The sequence below is a fragment of the Lepisosteus oculatus genome, unplaced genomic scaffold, assembly GCF_040954835.1.
Source record: "Lepisosteus oculatus isolate fLepOcu1 unplaced genomic scaffold, fLepOcu1.hap2 HAP2_SCAFFOLD_181, whole genome shotgun sequence".
Classification (NCBI taxonomy): Eukaryota; Metazoa; Chordata; class Actinopteri; order Semionotiformes; family Lepisosteidae; genus Lepisosteus; species Lepisosteus oculatus.
This window is the reverse complement of record NW_027167723.1, coordinates 19,976-34,444: the sequence shown is the minus strand read 5'-3', so window position 1 is coordinate 34,444 and position 14,469 is coordinate 19,976. Positions and strand designations below refer to the sequence as shown.

Genomic DNA, 14,469 nt, shown 5'->3' with positions numbered 1-14,469 from the left:
TTTAACTCTCTTCATTTTTGTCATTTAATTGTCTGTCGGCACTATGTGGCAGCGTTGCATGATAACCCATCTCACCACGGAAAGGAACCTAACAGCTTTGGTAAGAGAGGAGAAAAGGACCTGGCCAGTAAGGGGTTCGAACCCACAACTCTGGCATTATTAGGACGATGCTCTAACCAACTGAGCTAACCGGCCTCACAACAGTGGTCCTCTCTGTGCAGCGCCTTTTACTTCCATTGACAAATGATAGCGATTCGAAGAGAGATCCTTCAGACCAGCAAGCAAACCCACGGCTATTTCGGTTTTCTATCTAGGCAACGTTGGTGTCTGCAATAGCATACATGAAAGCGTGATGCAATTTCTGTGGCTACATTTGTTGCACGTCATGCACAGTAAGAGTGTTTCTAACACCAAATAAAAAGTCAACAATTAGCGATCACGCCTTCTCCTCAGTTAACCCACTGAAACCCTTGCTGTTAACAGTTCTTTACTGCGTGCTTTAAGAGCACCTACATATCGTGTCGGTTCTTTCAGCTTTATTCATTAGGTTTTCAAAAGCATAAGTAGAGCACAAGAGGCGCGAACGCAAGATGTGTGGTTATCTGAAGAACTCATTTCCATGGCAGCGGGGCCAAGTGATTTAGCGTATTTATAGCACCAGGAAAGGAGAAGCAGCACTTCGCCTTTTCCCGCCTAGTAAGCAGGCGATCCTGGGTCTGAATACCAGCGGTGCCTCTCTCCGTGTCTTGTTGTGCCAAATGTATCATTTCAGACAAACATGTACAGCTTGGTTCAGTTTAATGCAAGAATTCATTTCCTTTCTGGAATAACTTGTTTTTGAAGAAATCCATACAGCTTGTGAAAGATGAAATCCATTTCTTGGTTGTCAGTGGAAAAAGATTGCCGGCTGCAAGAAGCGCAAGTGATTGTTTTCTTTGACCATAAACCTGCAAATGTAGGGAGCACAAGCAGCCGTCAGTCTCTGTGGCGCAATCGGTTAGCGCGTTCGGCTGTTAACCGAAAGGTTAGTGGTTCAAGCCCACCCAGGGACGCATGTCTCCGTTTTTCCAATGTAAACAGCATCACCGCTAAAGAAGATGGCGCAGAAGGCTCCACAGTCGAAACGTTGTGCTTCTTTTCTTCTCTTTTCAGCATGGAGTAAACCTTTGCTTGATCCTTTGCAGCCTACGCATGCTGACACAGCTACCTTTCTCTTAACGCGCCTCAATCATTATTCACCAAAACCATCAGCAGAATGTGTCGCCTTTGTGGTGATGTCACTCCTCTGCTTCACAAATATCCTTAGTGACGGACCATTTCTTTCTGCCATTTTTCCGGAGCGGTTATTGATTGCTCCATCATTTCCCTCATACTTTCTATCCCTAGATTGAAAAAAAAAAAAACAGAAACAGGCTGACAGGACGACAATCAAATTGCAAAAACTCATCAAAGCACTCGATAGAGTATTTGAATCCACAAGTAGCTACGAGCAACTTTGTCCTGGCTTGCATGAAAGTCGGAAAATGTCAAAAAGAAAAAGATGGTGGCTTTTTCATATCTGTTCTTTTATTTTTAGTTCGTTGGCTCTTCTGTCCATTGTCCTCCTGCCTGGCTCTTGACCTGTGACTGTCTGAACGCACACATTAGACTTTCAGGCGGGGGATTTGTCCTGAGCCTCTGTGAAAGACCCACCCACCCCCATAAATAACTGCTCTAGAAACACATGAATGCAAAACTAAACCACAGCTTAAAGAGGAGCTCCAACTCAGTGCCATACTAATGTAAACGAAGTAATACTAAGACATGTTCTTATGGATTTGTCTTACCTTGAGATATGTAATTGGATTTCAGGATTAACTTCCTCATTCAATGTAGTGGTGATTCTTTGCCTGGTCAGTACCTGGGTGGGAGACCTCCAGCGAACAATTAAGCTTGCTGCTGGAAGTGGTGTTAAGAGACTCTTAGGATCTTCCAGAGGCGTCTGTCCAATAGCACTAGTTGCCTTAGAGCTGGCTCAAACATTGCTCAAGAGTCTACCTTTCACAGATGCGCAAAGATGAATGATGGGGGTGCACGCTTCAAGGAGCCTTCCAACTGTAGGGACCGATTAGAGACGATCCGTAGCATGTGTTCGTTTCCATATACGCCCCGTGTCTCAACGGTAGGACAGAGTCAAATACTGCCTCGACACGTAACAGCGTTATATTAAACCGCAGGACTTGAGGGCTGTTTTGTTTGAATGTTCAAGGCATTGGTAAGAGCGTAGGTCAAGGGCCATTGGTGCATCTCCTGTAACTGGAGTAAAAATGCTATTCAAAGTGCAGTGACTAAAATCGTCGTCCACATGTCTCCGTTGTTGATTGCTTTCTGTCTAAGAACGTTCTGTTTTCATGTCCGAACGGGGAGACTTTATCATTCCAACTTGAAGCCACCCTTAAGTCCTCTGAGGTGTGTGTGTGTGTGTGTGTGTGTGTGTGTGTGTGTGTGTGTGTGTGTGTGTGTGTGCTTGCACGTATGGCGTAAAAGGTTTCTTAAACGGAGAGCGAACTTGAAAAAAGTTGCCTCCGCTGCCGCCGCCGCCTCGCACTCCCTGTTCGATTGTAGCAAGAAGGCAGCGGCCGCGGCGCTTGCTGTAGTCGTGGCCGAGTGGTTAAGGTGACGGACTTGAAATCCGTTGGGGTCTCCCCGCGCAGGTTCAAATCCTGCCGACTACGGCGTCCTTTGCATTTGGTTGCGTGCGTGCGTGTAAAAGGACCAGCGCCGTTTCGTTTTCGCTGGGACCTTTAACACTCTAAATCGCCTGGACCCGCAGCCTGTGAAATCGATTCTCAGCACCCACGAAGGACGCTTTGCCGCTGGACACAGATAACGATGCTTTTCTGCAACGAGCTTTCCAGCTGAATTTTCTCGACAGCTCCGTACTGAACCTGTTCTCCATTGCAACATAGCGGAGGCTCGTCACGTCTATAGCAAGGCTGTGTAGGACCGCATACGCCACAGTGACTTGTACACAGACCACATGAAAGGCAAGCAAAATACACTTTTAAAATTCCAAAGACTCACAAGGTCAGAGAAACAGCGATGACCTGAACAGATCTGTTACAGAAGTCTAGGTTGACCTTTTTAGAGCTGTAATTGCATTTTTGTTTAATAGAAGATCAAATCTACTCGCATGTACCAGCACCTTACAGTTTATTGATGTTAATTCTGTTTAAGTAATAAGATTGCTAACGATGTTGGGCTTTAGCCGGTGTTTTTTAGAACAAATTGCTTACACTTCTGTAAGGAATACACAGTACGTGCCTTTGTCAGTCATTGCTCACCATACCTGTAACTTTCTTATCTAACTCACTTCCTCAAATGGTGAAGGTCCACAAACATAAATGAAAAAAAACCCTTGTTGTAGATGAGGTGCACAAAAAAGCAGCCCCTGATAGTGTATAACACATTTATACTATTGCAGAGTCACATGTAACATATATATGTATATACTGTATATATATATGAAACAGAAATAGAAACAGAAACAGGAATCGCTTACTCACCTGGAGAATCTCTGTAGGAATATCTAGCATTTATCAATGGAAATAAAAGCTGCTTTAATACAGTGCATGTTCAAACTCAAACCCTCAGCTGCTGTTCTTGTTTGTTTTGGGACAAATTGCAACTGAGCATCGCATGAGCCGTTACGTACCCTTATCTGTTAGGGAATTTCAAGGGAGGAGTTAGGTCAGAATGGGTAGGCTGCAAAACAACAAGTAAAGATTTATTCCAAGATGAAACGTTGTGGCGGTTTTCTTATCTTTTCAGCATGGACTCAACTTTTACGTGTTCCTTATATGCTATATATGTATATATTAGCACCAATGTCGTTCTTAAAAACTAACATGAAATTGTCAGGGACATTCAGCTATATACAAAGACGAGACAGACAAAGTAATAATTCTGTATTAACATGGCCTACATACTGACGCAATGATCGAACTAACTGACATGTTCTGATTCAGATCCCCTGCAGTTCATGCCAATTAGAACAATAGCAATGCTGAGTCCTCCCCACCCTACTGAGCACAAATTCAGCTGCTCTCCAGTTCTGTTCTGCATGTTTTTTCATTGCAATTGAGCTCGGAGCTGGAGATGATCTCCATACAGTTCTGTGTTCACTCGCCCGCACTTGCGTGCTAATTTACGGGTTGTGGCAAATGCTTTTCTATAGTTCATGTACATGACGGCAACCTGTTACCAAGGAACCTGAGAGGTTTAAAAGCCTCACGAGCACACGTGTCAGACATGGAGAGCGACGAGGATGGGATTCAAATCCATGCGTGCAGAACACAATGGATAAGCAGTCCATCGCCTTAACCACTTGGCCACCTCATCGACGAAAGTGGGCTGTCCGGACATGAGTTGGCGCGCTCCAGATGCTCTTTTTCTTTTTTTTCCCTCGTACTCAAGGGTCATTTTCCTGTTCCACATGCGATTTCAACATTTTCCTTGGGAGATGTCAAGCCAACAAGCCACTGCTGTGGTTCAGTGGCCCTGTTGTACACAGAAAGCACATTGAGCTCCTTGGACATGAAAAGTTCCAGATAAAAGCCATTTGTCATCCTTTCTCTTGGTGTCGATGTTGCTATTGTATGTAAAGGTGGCAACTTGCTCAGTGAGCAGGCGGAGCACACACCGAATGCAGATGTGTCTGAGTGGTGTGTCCAAGTGGCTGCAAAAGGACAGCACTCCCGGGGTGCCATGGCTTAGTTGGTTAAAGCGCCTGTCTAGTAAACAGGAGATCCTGGGTCCGAATCCCAGCGGTGCGTTCTTTGTTCTGTCTTCTCGAACAGAACTGGTCCTTACGGACAACCGCCTACGGCTAGACTTAATTAAATGCAAGTATTCATTTCCTGTCTTTAACGCGACTTGTTTTTCTTAAAATGGATGCAACTTGCAAAACATGAAATACAAACCTTGCTAATCAGCGCTAGCAGCTGGCAAAAAAAAAAGAAGTCAGCAATGTTTTTTTTCTTTAACCTTAACCCTGCTAATGGAGAAGAGTTAAACGACCGAGTCTATGCAGCTTAAACGGTGCGCACGTCGGGTTCTTAGCTGAAAGGGTGATAAATCACGCTCACCCCAGTCCTTAATCTTTTAAAGAGGATACAAAATTGAACCTAGATGCCACATCACATACATCCTGTTCACTGATAAAAAGGTAACATCTATCCTCGCTCCAGAGTAAATCTCACGTTGAGGGCATATTTTTTTTCACAGGGGAGTCACACGCTGGCGGTTTGAATACGCGGAAGTTCACTGAGGGATCCACAGTATATGGACCCTCTGTGCGCCATCAGTCCGCACTCCGAACTCTGAATCCTGCCATCCGAGTTAACATCTCGGCGGAACCTGAGGCGCAGTTCCTTCTTAAAACGTAATCTGGTGAGCATTTCTAGAATCGTACTTGTATAGATGCAGCCTTTAATGTGTTGCTAGGTTAAAATTGATGACTTCTTGTATTTCAGTAGGCAACTGCCCTCTTGATTTCGGATTTAATTTCTTTATTACAGGGGCGCTTTTATGAAGACAGAGTCATGTTCAGGTACTTTGCTTGATGGAGGAAGCTCATTTCGGACTCTGTGATCTGCTCACCTGGAAAGGTCTGCTATACTACTACAAGAGAGAAGTAGAGTCTGGAAGAAGGGACAATTTTATGATGCTTTGGAAGATAATGTTTTTTTTTCTTATACTGAAAATGAAAGGTAGTTGTTTCTATATGGACTCAGTCTTTGGAATTTATATATATATTTCAGTGATCCCTCAGCCATTCCTTCTGTATTGTAATTCAATTTCTATTGGAAAGTCTGTGACTGAGACCAAGTAAGTGTTCACTTTTTTATGAAACCATTATTTATTTTGGAGCAATGAGCAATTCTTATATAAATGCAATAAAATCATTATGCTCAAACTATGAGAGAGAATTTTAAGGATAATTTAAGAAATCAGTCTTAGCTTGTTTCTATACACAGATGGTATTATTTATTTTCAAAGGAAACCCGCGAGGATTCCCCTGGTGTGCAAGATGTGCCTGAATACTTTTGATCAGCTTCCTGCTCAGTTGAAGAGGGCGTGTATGAAGCACGCCACGGCAGAAGAGATCAGGATGGCCTCTCAACAGGCGAGGGAGGACATGATGAATCACCTGAAGAACGGGGTCATCGTGGATTACCACAGAATAGAGATCGTGTCTGGTGAGGCAAACAGGATAGTGGTTGTAAGACTGCTAGAGTCCTTGGGCCTTTTTGTACATGGGAAGCCTGAAGACACATTGGCAAGGTGAGATATTTTTAATCTGTAAGGCTTCTGTAGTTTCTTTTTGAAATCATTGTTACAACATATTATGTAAAAGCATGTTGAAAAGAATCTACCTGCATTCCAGCGGCCCTGAGCAAGAGGCCGTTGTCCAGGAGGAAGAGATGCCAGAGGCTGCTCTAGAAACTGAAACAGAAGCGGATAAGGAAGGGGAAGATGTGAGCTCTGAAGAACTCTATCAGCAGTAAGACTTTTTATTTTTCAGATGTATCTATTTTTTACTAAAATTCTAATTTGTCTCATAGGTATAAAATGTTTAAACCGGTGTTTTATATCCTTACAGGCCCTGAGTAGTTAAAAAGTATCAGCAGGCTCTCCGGAAGAGAGTGGCCCAAGCTGGACTCTATAGAAAGCACTCCCTGGATGCTCCTCTCCTGATTGGATTCAAACAGTACCTTACCAAGGATCTGGGAGTGGCAAATTATTCTCAGGAGTTATTTATTTTTTAAAGGCATTTAAAATTAAGCAATGGTATCTTCATTGTAAATGTTTTTATTTCTTAGCTTAAAATTCACCCATGTGAAATGATGTCAGCCATGATAAACATCATGACTCTATATTTCCTACCTGAATCTATTCTACTTAAATTATTACATTATACACAATTTGAGTTCATTTTAAAAAGTAAAAGGTAATGAAAGGAATGCATTTTCATAAGAAAGATAATACCGATATGCATGTGATAATCTTCCTTATATCATGTAGTGCGTCATTTGGACACTTTGTGGGCTTGAAATACAAAGAAAATCATGTTCTATGGTACAAGATAAATACAAAACTGAAGCTTTTATTTTAATTAGATTTGTTTATAAAGCATAAGCAATCATTTATTACATTAATATATGTGAAAATAACATTTTAGCATCATATTATTACATACAGGTCTCTAGCTTCAACACAGTGATATATATATATATGCTCAGTGATTTATTGGTACATGCCCAGGGCAATAATCAGAATGAGGATTTATTTCCAGACGGGCTACAGGTAGTGTTGTGAAATACTTCAACACACTGGATCGCAGATTTAGACTCCCTGCACTCTTACTCCTTAAAAACCAAAGAAATGAAGATATGTAGCAATCACATTGTAACAGGTGTGACAGTGACTTAATGCTTATACTAGTGGACTTCTGGTACCTTTAGGGTACGGTGTTCCCTGAAGGGCTCTCAAACCCCGCATTTCAGATGCCTAGCTGTATCGCTGATGTGTTGCACCTCAGAATCACTTTTAAACCTTACCTCTGGTATCTTTAATCCCTATTGCTCAACGCATGGTGAAAGTATTGCATAATTGTGTCTGAAAATGAGCAATGGGCACCTGAGAGACTCATTTGCCTGTTTCACAAATGATCATATTTGACTAGAGATTCTGTTTGGGATTCAGTTGTGCATTCTGACAGCAATCCCTTTCAAAAAACGATACATTCTGGATGAGGTCAAAGGTGCAGGAGCACTGTATTTAGGATGTGTTTGCACTTATTCTGTGTCTCTAGCTTCAACACAGTGATAAATATATATATGCTCACTGATTTTTTGGTACATGCCCAGGGCAATAATCATTATGAGGATTTATTTCCAGATGTGCTAGGGGTAGTGTTGTGAAATACTTCAACACACTGGATCACAGGTTTAAACCCCCTGCACTCTTACTCCTTAAAAACCAACAAATGCAGATATGTAGCAATCATATTGTAGCAGACACTCATTTGCCTGTTTCAAAAATGATCATATTATACTAGAGATTATGTTTGGGATACGGATGTGCATTCTGACAGCAATCTCTTTCAAAAAATGATTTTACCTTATCGCGGCTTTGCCCTTCTTGCCTCTTTGGACAATATCTCCATCTTGTGGTCGTTGTTGGTAATGTCTTCTTATGCCCTTTTTTATTTCAATTCTCTATTAGTTGATTCTAGAATCTCTACAATAGTAAAGAATAGTAGTTTCTAAAACACTACAATAAAGTTAAAAACATCAGTTTTATATTACATTATTTTTGGCGAAATTAGTCATTTATTACACTATTTTTAATATACTATCTAATTAAAAGTGATTAGAATTAAGTTTGGAACAACAAGGAATACAAAAAAAAAAGATTTTTAGGAAAACCATGAGGTCCTCTGTGCCCAATGCCTGCAAGGGGAGAAAGCTAGAATCCTACACAGGCTACTGGAGCTCTGGCCTGGCTAAAGAGGCTGAATTCATCCCCTTCAAAGCTCCATGAAAAATGATCATTTAAAATTTGAAAAAAACCCATCATATAACATCATATAACAACAGTTTTCATTCCTAGGAGTGAAAAACAACCATTTTTGAAGACATATTAGTTTCTAAAACACTACAATAAAGTTAAAAACATCCGTTTTATATTACATTATTTTTTGTGAAATTTGTCATTTTTTGCACTATTTTTAATAAAATCTCTAATTAAAAGTGATTAAAATTAAGTTTGGAACAACAAGGAACACAAAAAAAAAAAGATTTTAAGGAAAAAAATGATGTCTTCTGTGCCAGGTGCCTGCAAGGGGAGAAAGCTAGAATCCTACGCAGGCTCCTGGAGCTCTGTCCTGGCTAAAGGAGGGTGAATCCATCCCATTCAAAGCTCCATGAAAAAATGATATTTTTAAATTAAAAAAAAAAAAACATTATAGAACAACATCTCTTGGTCCACAGAGTGCAAAAATCCAACTTTGAAGAAAATCCATTGACTGATCCCCGAATCCTGAAGTTTCTTCGCATGATATCGGGCTTGCAACCACTTTCTAGAAAATTATGAAAAATGCCAAATGTATATCTCCAAATAATTTTATGTGCTTCAGAAGAGCCCAGGAAAGTTTTTTGCATACATGAAACCACGCCCGTTTGCACGTAAGCAGACATGGTTGCACACACGACTGCATGAAAGCACGCGTGCATGCGAAGTCATCCTGTTGAGCATTTGAAAAGCCGCACCACGCCGCACTTGAAATAGCTCTTACATTAGTGGTAGACGCAGGAATCGCCTTTTTATTTACGCTCTTACCAACGCGATGAAAAGCAAAACAAAGCAAAGCAGAGCAAAACAAAACGAACAAACGAAAACCCTCACGTCCCGCACTTGCATATAACGCCGTTACGTGCACCCCCAACATTCTTCTTTGCGCATCTGTGAAAGGTAAACTCTTGAGGAAACTCTGAACCAGCTCTAAGGAAACGAATCAGATTAGACGTTACTTTGACTCATCTTTTTACGCTCAGTGCTGGATTACTCAAACTCCAGCTAGGGTTAGGGTTAGCATTCCCATGCTACTTAGACACTTTGTTTACGCTCAGTGCTGGATTTTGGGAACTTTAGGACGAGTGGGAATTTTCTCCTATCTGTCAATTCTGTTTTGTTTTGGAGACTCTTGGTTTCCTATGTTGTACAGTGCAGCGTGAAGGAAACATTTTCCAAAACTGTGTCAGCTCAAAAGTTGTAAGAAAACCTCTCCAGCTGCTTTAACTCTCTTCATTTTTGTCATTTAATGTGACAATCGATGTATAACTGGAGCCTCACATATGCAAATGGTGAGGCTCCAGTTCGACACCCAGTTCGACACCACTTTACTGTATATGACAAAAGCATGGCAGACTGTGCCGGACCGGCAGATAACCTCCGCTTATTTTTACCATATTAAACATTGGAAATCCAACCACTTGCATTTGTGACACTTTATTTTAGCTCCACCTTAGACACTCTTAAATCTTCAAACACTTTTCTCTTCTCCCGCAACACTCTTGTCTGTCCGCACTATGTGTCAGTGTTGCATGACAACCCATCTCACCACGGAAAGGAACCTAACAGCTTTGGTAAGAGAGGAGAAAAGGACCTGGCCCGTACGATTAGGCGTTATTAGCACCACGCTCTAACCAACTGAGCTAACCGGCCTCACGACAGTGCTCCTCTCTGTGCTGCAAAAAATCGAACTCAGGGAATTTCTTTTGTCCCCCTTTGAATAGAAAGCCGTGTAATTCAGTGTACGGGCTTTCTCGTGCAGTTTCATGGTTCTTGTAACCCAAATCCTACACTGGCCTGAAGTGCCCCCCCATTTCACAGCATTTTTCAGCTGATTTAAAATGTACCTAAAGGAGAAGCATTATTGAAGACCATCAATTACCAAGAGCTTTTGTCAAAGGTTTTGGTGGTCATTTTTAATGACCACAGAGCGCTGTGACCTCGGTTTTACATCTCATCCAAAAGACAGCGCCCTTTTACAACACAGCATCTCCGTCACTATACTGGGGCATTGGGACCCGCACAGACCTCAGGGTGAGCGCCCCGCCGCCGGCACCATTAACACCGCTTCCAGCTGGAAGCTTTGTTTTTTCCTGCAGCTCACCCTCATCCGGGTACTGACCTGGCTCACACCTGCTTAGGTTCAGTGGGTTTTCAGTTGCGAGTTGCAAGGGGATGCAAGTGATGGAGCTGCTCGCTGCAAAAGCCACTGCATTGGCCGGGAATCGATCCCAAGCCTCCCGCGTGGCAGGCGAGAATTCTACCACTGAACCACCAATGCTCAGTGCCTGGGCCTTCAAAAAAGACGCTTTTTTGGTGCTCTGTGCAAAAAGCGTCGACATCTTCCAGCTGCAAAATGCCATTCGCGGCCGACGTGTTGGACCGGTGCGCTTTACGTGCTGAAATAAACACGCGACAGCCCCGAAATGTTTCCAGAGTGCTGTGCACTGGAGGTTTTTGTCTGGTGAAGACTTGCCTGGTGCTTCTCCTTGCAGATTGTTTGTCCTCCTCCAGTGCGGGACGAGCCAACACAAGGGAGCGCATTCGCCAACATCCAGGCACGCAATGCGATTTGGAAAGCAGCTCCTTTCCAAAGAGTTGCACACGAACGATCCTTCAGTCCCGCTCGGGGGGCACGGAACCCCTGCCACACACAGCTTCAAGTAGCGAGTCAGGCGCCAGGATTTTCACTTACGGCCACACCACCCTGAACACGCCCGATCTCGTCTGATCTCGGAAGCTAAGCAGGGTTGGGCCTGGTTAGTACTTGGATGGGAGACCGCCTGGGAATACCAGGTGCTGTAAGCTTTTGCTCTCCCGGCCAGCAGGGGTCGCCGTTGGTGCCGTAGGCTTTGGGAGGAAAACCTGCAGGATGGAAAGGTGATCTATAGCCTCATCTCTAGAGATGTTTTGTTGCTGTAGCATGTGTGTGACCCATATTCAAAAAAAAAAAACCCGTCTGTAAAACGAATATCGAAGCTGCCTCTAAATCTGCAAATGAAGATGAGTCGATAAACCACTCGTTTTTCGTATAACTAGACATATATTCATTTGTTACCGATTTCATTCATTGAGCACGGATACAATAGAGGTACAGCCATTCACTGTTTGACATGTCTGCACTGGTACAGAACCGAGCAATCAGAAAACGGGTGAAACTGTCTTTAGACTCAGCATACAGTACCGAGGCCCCCCATGACCAAATAAAGGCTAACCTCGATAATCAGCCTAAAGAACGCAGACTACAGCAAAACGACTGACTTTGAAAAGGGAATGAACGTCCGGAAGGAGTAGTGGAACTAGCTTGAGATGCTTCTCCGGACCCCTAACTAAAAGCAGCGGCGTCCACTCCTGTCGAACCGGGATCCTTCCGCAGCCAAGCAGCTCGTGGTGTCCTAACCCTCCCGTATCTGATTTTGGACCAAGCACATCAGGGGTGAGCACGAACGCAGTCCCCCACTACCAGAAATTATGCAGTCGAGATTCCCACATTTGGGGAATACGCAGGGGTCAGCACAGCCGGAGTGCAATGGCCGAGCCTCGCCCTGGGTGAACCACTTCAATTTTTAAGAACTTTATTTTCTTTTCACAAAAAAATACAGGACATCACAAATCAGAAAGCTTTACATTAATATACATACTTAAAACAGTATATATGATCACATCTCATTACATTTTGACACGGTAACAGTTACATAGTAACAATTTTCTTTTTTTCTGGTGCCAATCACATTCTTTACTTAAACATGATAATGTTTTTCACAGTTTCTTGAGATATTGACCTATGCTCTCTATTTCCCACAGATTTTCTGCTTCCTCCCTCCCTTCTCTCCACAGATCTCTGAGGTAATAGTTCTCTCGGGTGATGAACAGGGCCAGGCTACCTGCTGCCTTGACTGGGACCTCGATGCCTTTGAACAGCCCCATGTTCCTCACTCTCCACAGGGCGTCTTTCCCACTGTTCACCACGGCCCAGATCCTGTCAAACACGTCAGGAGGAAGTTTGACAGGAGAGATGCCGTATATGACGAAAGCAGCGGTCAGGGTAAATTGGGGCGAGAGAGCCTGCAACCAATCTTCAAACTGTGCCCAGAAGGCCTTAGCAAAAAAGCAGGACCACAGGAGATGGGTCATAGTCTCCTCCTCGCCGCAGCCCACCCTAACGCAGCGAGGGCTGGGGGTGAGGCCCCTACGGTACAAGAAAGTTTGTACCGGTAAGCACTGGTGGACGACACTCCAGGCTAAATCTCTGTGAATGTTGCACAGAAATTTAGAGGATGTGTGTTTCCACACCTTCCTTGTTTGGGCTGATGTTAAAATGCCCACAGGGGTCTGCCTATTGTTCTGGGGTGCAACGAAATCTTCCAGTTTTTGGACGCTGACATCTCGGAGGGGAATATGGCCAATTGGGTGAGATCTTAGAAAACTTTTAACTGTCCCATAAATTGCAGGGCATGTGTCAGAGAGTGGGACGTCCAGCTTGGGTCTGACACCCCACACTCTGAACACCTCCCTACCTACCCAGAGCCTGGAAAAATAAGTCCAGGTACGCGCTGCAGGTGCTGTTGCAAAGCCTCTCAGCACAGAGGCCAGGAAAATGCACAGCAGCTTCGTAGCAATATCTGGGACAGACTTCCCCCCTGAGGGTAGCGGCCTGTACATTATTTCCCTTCTGAGTCTTTCCTGCTTCCCACCCCATAGAAATTGAAACATCAATCTCCTCAGCACCGCCGCAACACGGTGTGGGATTGGGAAGGTAGAAGCCAGAAAATTCAAGACAGACAAGAGCTCGGCTTTGATGACCAGCACCTTCCCTATCATGGTGAGGTCTCGGTCCTTCCATTGCATCAGTTTTTTGTTTAAGATTGGCAATTTGTTCTGCCAATTTACTGTTCCCATCTCTTCTCCAAAATACACCCCCAGGACCTTAATTCTCTTCTCTTGCAGCCTGAGATCATGTCCTTCTTTTGGCTCCCTCCAGTTCTGATAAAAAATCTCACTCTTAGATGTGTTAATTTTTGCAGAGGAAGCCAAAGAGAACCGATCACAGCACTGCAGAGCTCTGCTAATTGAGGCATTGTCAGAGAGGAGCAGGGTGACGTCATCCATGTATAGAGATGTCTTTACCTCTCCTCCCCCACTTCCAGGCACTGGTATCCCATTAATGGCCTGATCCTGGCGCAAGGCAAAGGCTAAGGGCTCCATAGCCAAAACGAATAACAAGGGGGATAATGGGCAGCCCTGCCTCACCCCTGAACAGACTTCAAAGGGGCGTGATCTATTGCCATTAACCATTACTCTGCTGTTGCTACCTGTGTACAGCAGGTTAATCCACTTTCTCATGATGGGGCCAAACTTCATGTGCTCAAGTACCGATGTTAAGTACTGCCGGTTTAGGCGGTCAAAGGCCTTTTCTAGGTCTACACCTAAAATGCACAGAGGGAGGGAGCGATCCTCTGAGTACAGACAGACATCCCTCAACAAGGCCAGGTTGTCGCTCATCAGGCGTCCTGCTATCCCACAAGTCTGTTCTTTCCCTACCAGTGAGGCCACTACATTTTGTAGGCGCAGGATCTTAGTGTCCACGCCTAAGAGGCTGAGGGGTCTCCAGTTCTTTATGTCATTCTTTGCTCCTTTCTTAAACAAGAGAGAGATAGTGCCTTCTCTTAAGGAGTCAGGCAGCAATTCTGTCTTATAGCTTTCCTCGAATAGGAGCTTTAGCGGATCCTGAAGCAGATCCCAAAAGGTGCAATAAAATTCTTTAGGGAGCCCGTCAGCACCCGGAGTTTTCCCCTTCTGTAAGCTCTCCATAGCCTGTCTCAGCTCTTCTACGGTCAAATCCCTCTCAAGTAC

The 14,469-nt window shown here is 43.8% G+C and overlaps 3 non-coding genes and 1 pseudogene across 3 annotated transcripts; 3 read left to right on the top strand and 1 right to left on the bottom strand.

The window, feature by feature from the left end:
- Window positions 1–978: 978 nt before the first annotated feature.
- On the top strand, window positions 979–1,052 carry trnan-guu (transfer RNA asparagine (anticodon GUU)). Its single transcript has one exon. It is a non-coding gene; the product is annotated as a tRNA-Asn (tRNA).
- Window positions 1,053–2,632: 1,580 nt separating this feature from the next.
- On the top strand, window positions 2,633–2,714 carry trnas-uga (transfer RNA serine (anticodon UGA)). The gene has a single exon. It is a non-coding gene; the product is annotated as a tRNA-Ser (tRNA).
- Window positions 2,715–11,305: 8,591 nt separating this feature from the next.
- On the top strand, window positions 11,306–11,424 carry LOC138226838 (5S ribosomal RNA). Its single transcript, XR_011184713.1, has one exon. It is a non-coding gene; the product is annotated as a 5S ribosomal RNA (ribosomal RNA).
- Window positions 11,425–12,047: 623 nt separating this feature from the next.
- LOC138226852 (U1 spliceosomal RNA) lies at window positions 12,048–12,183 on the bottom strand (annotated as a pseudogene).
- Window positions 12,184–14,469: the final 2,286 nt, after the last annotated feature.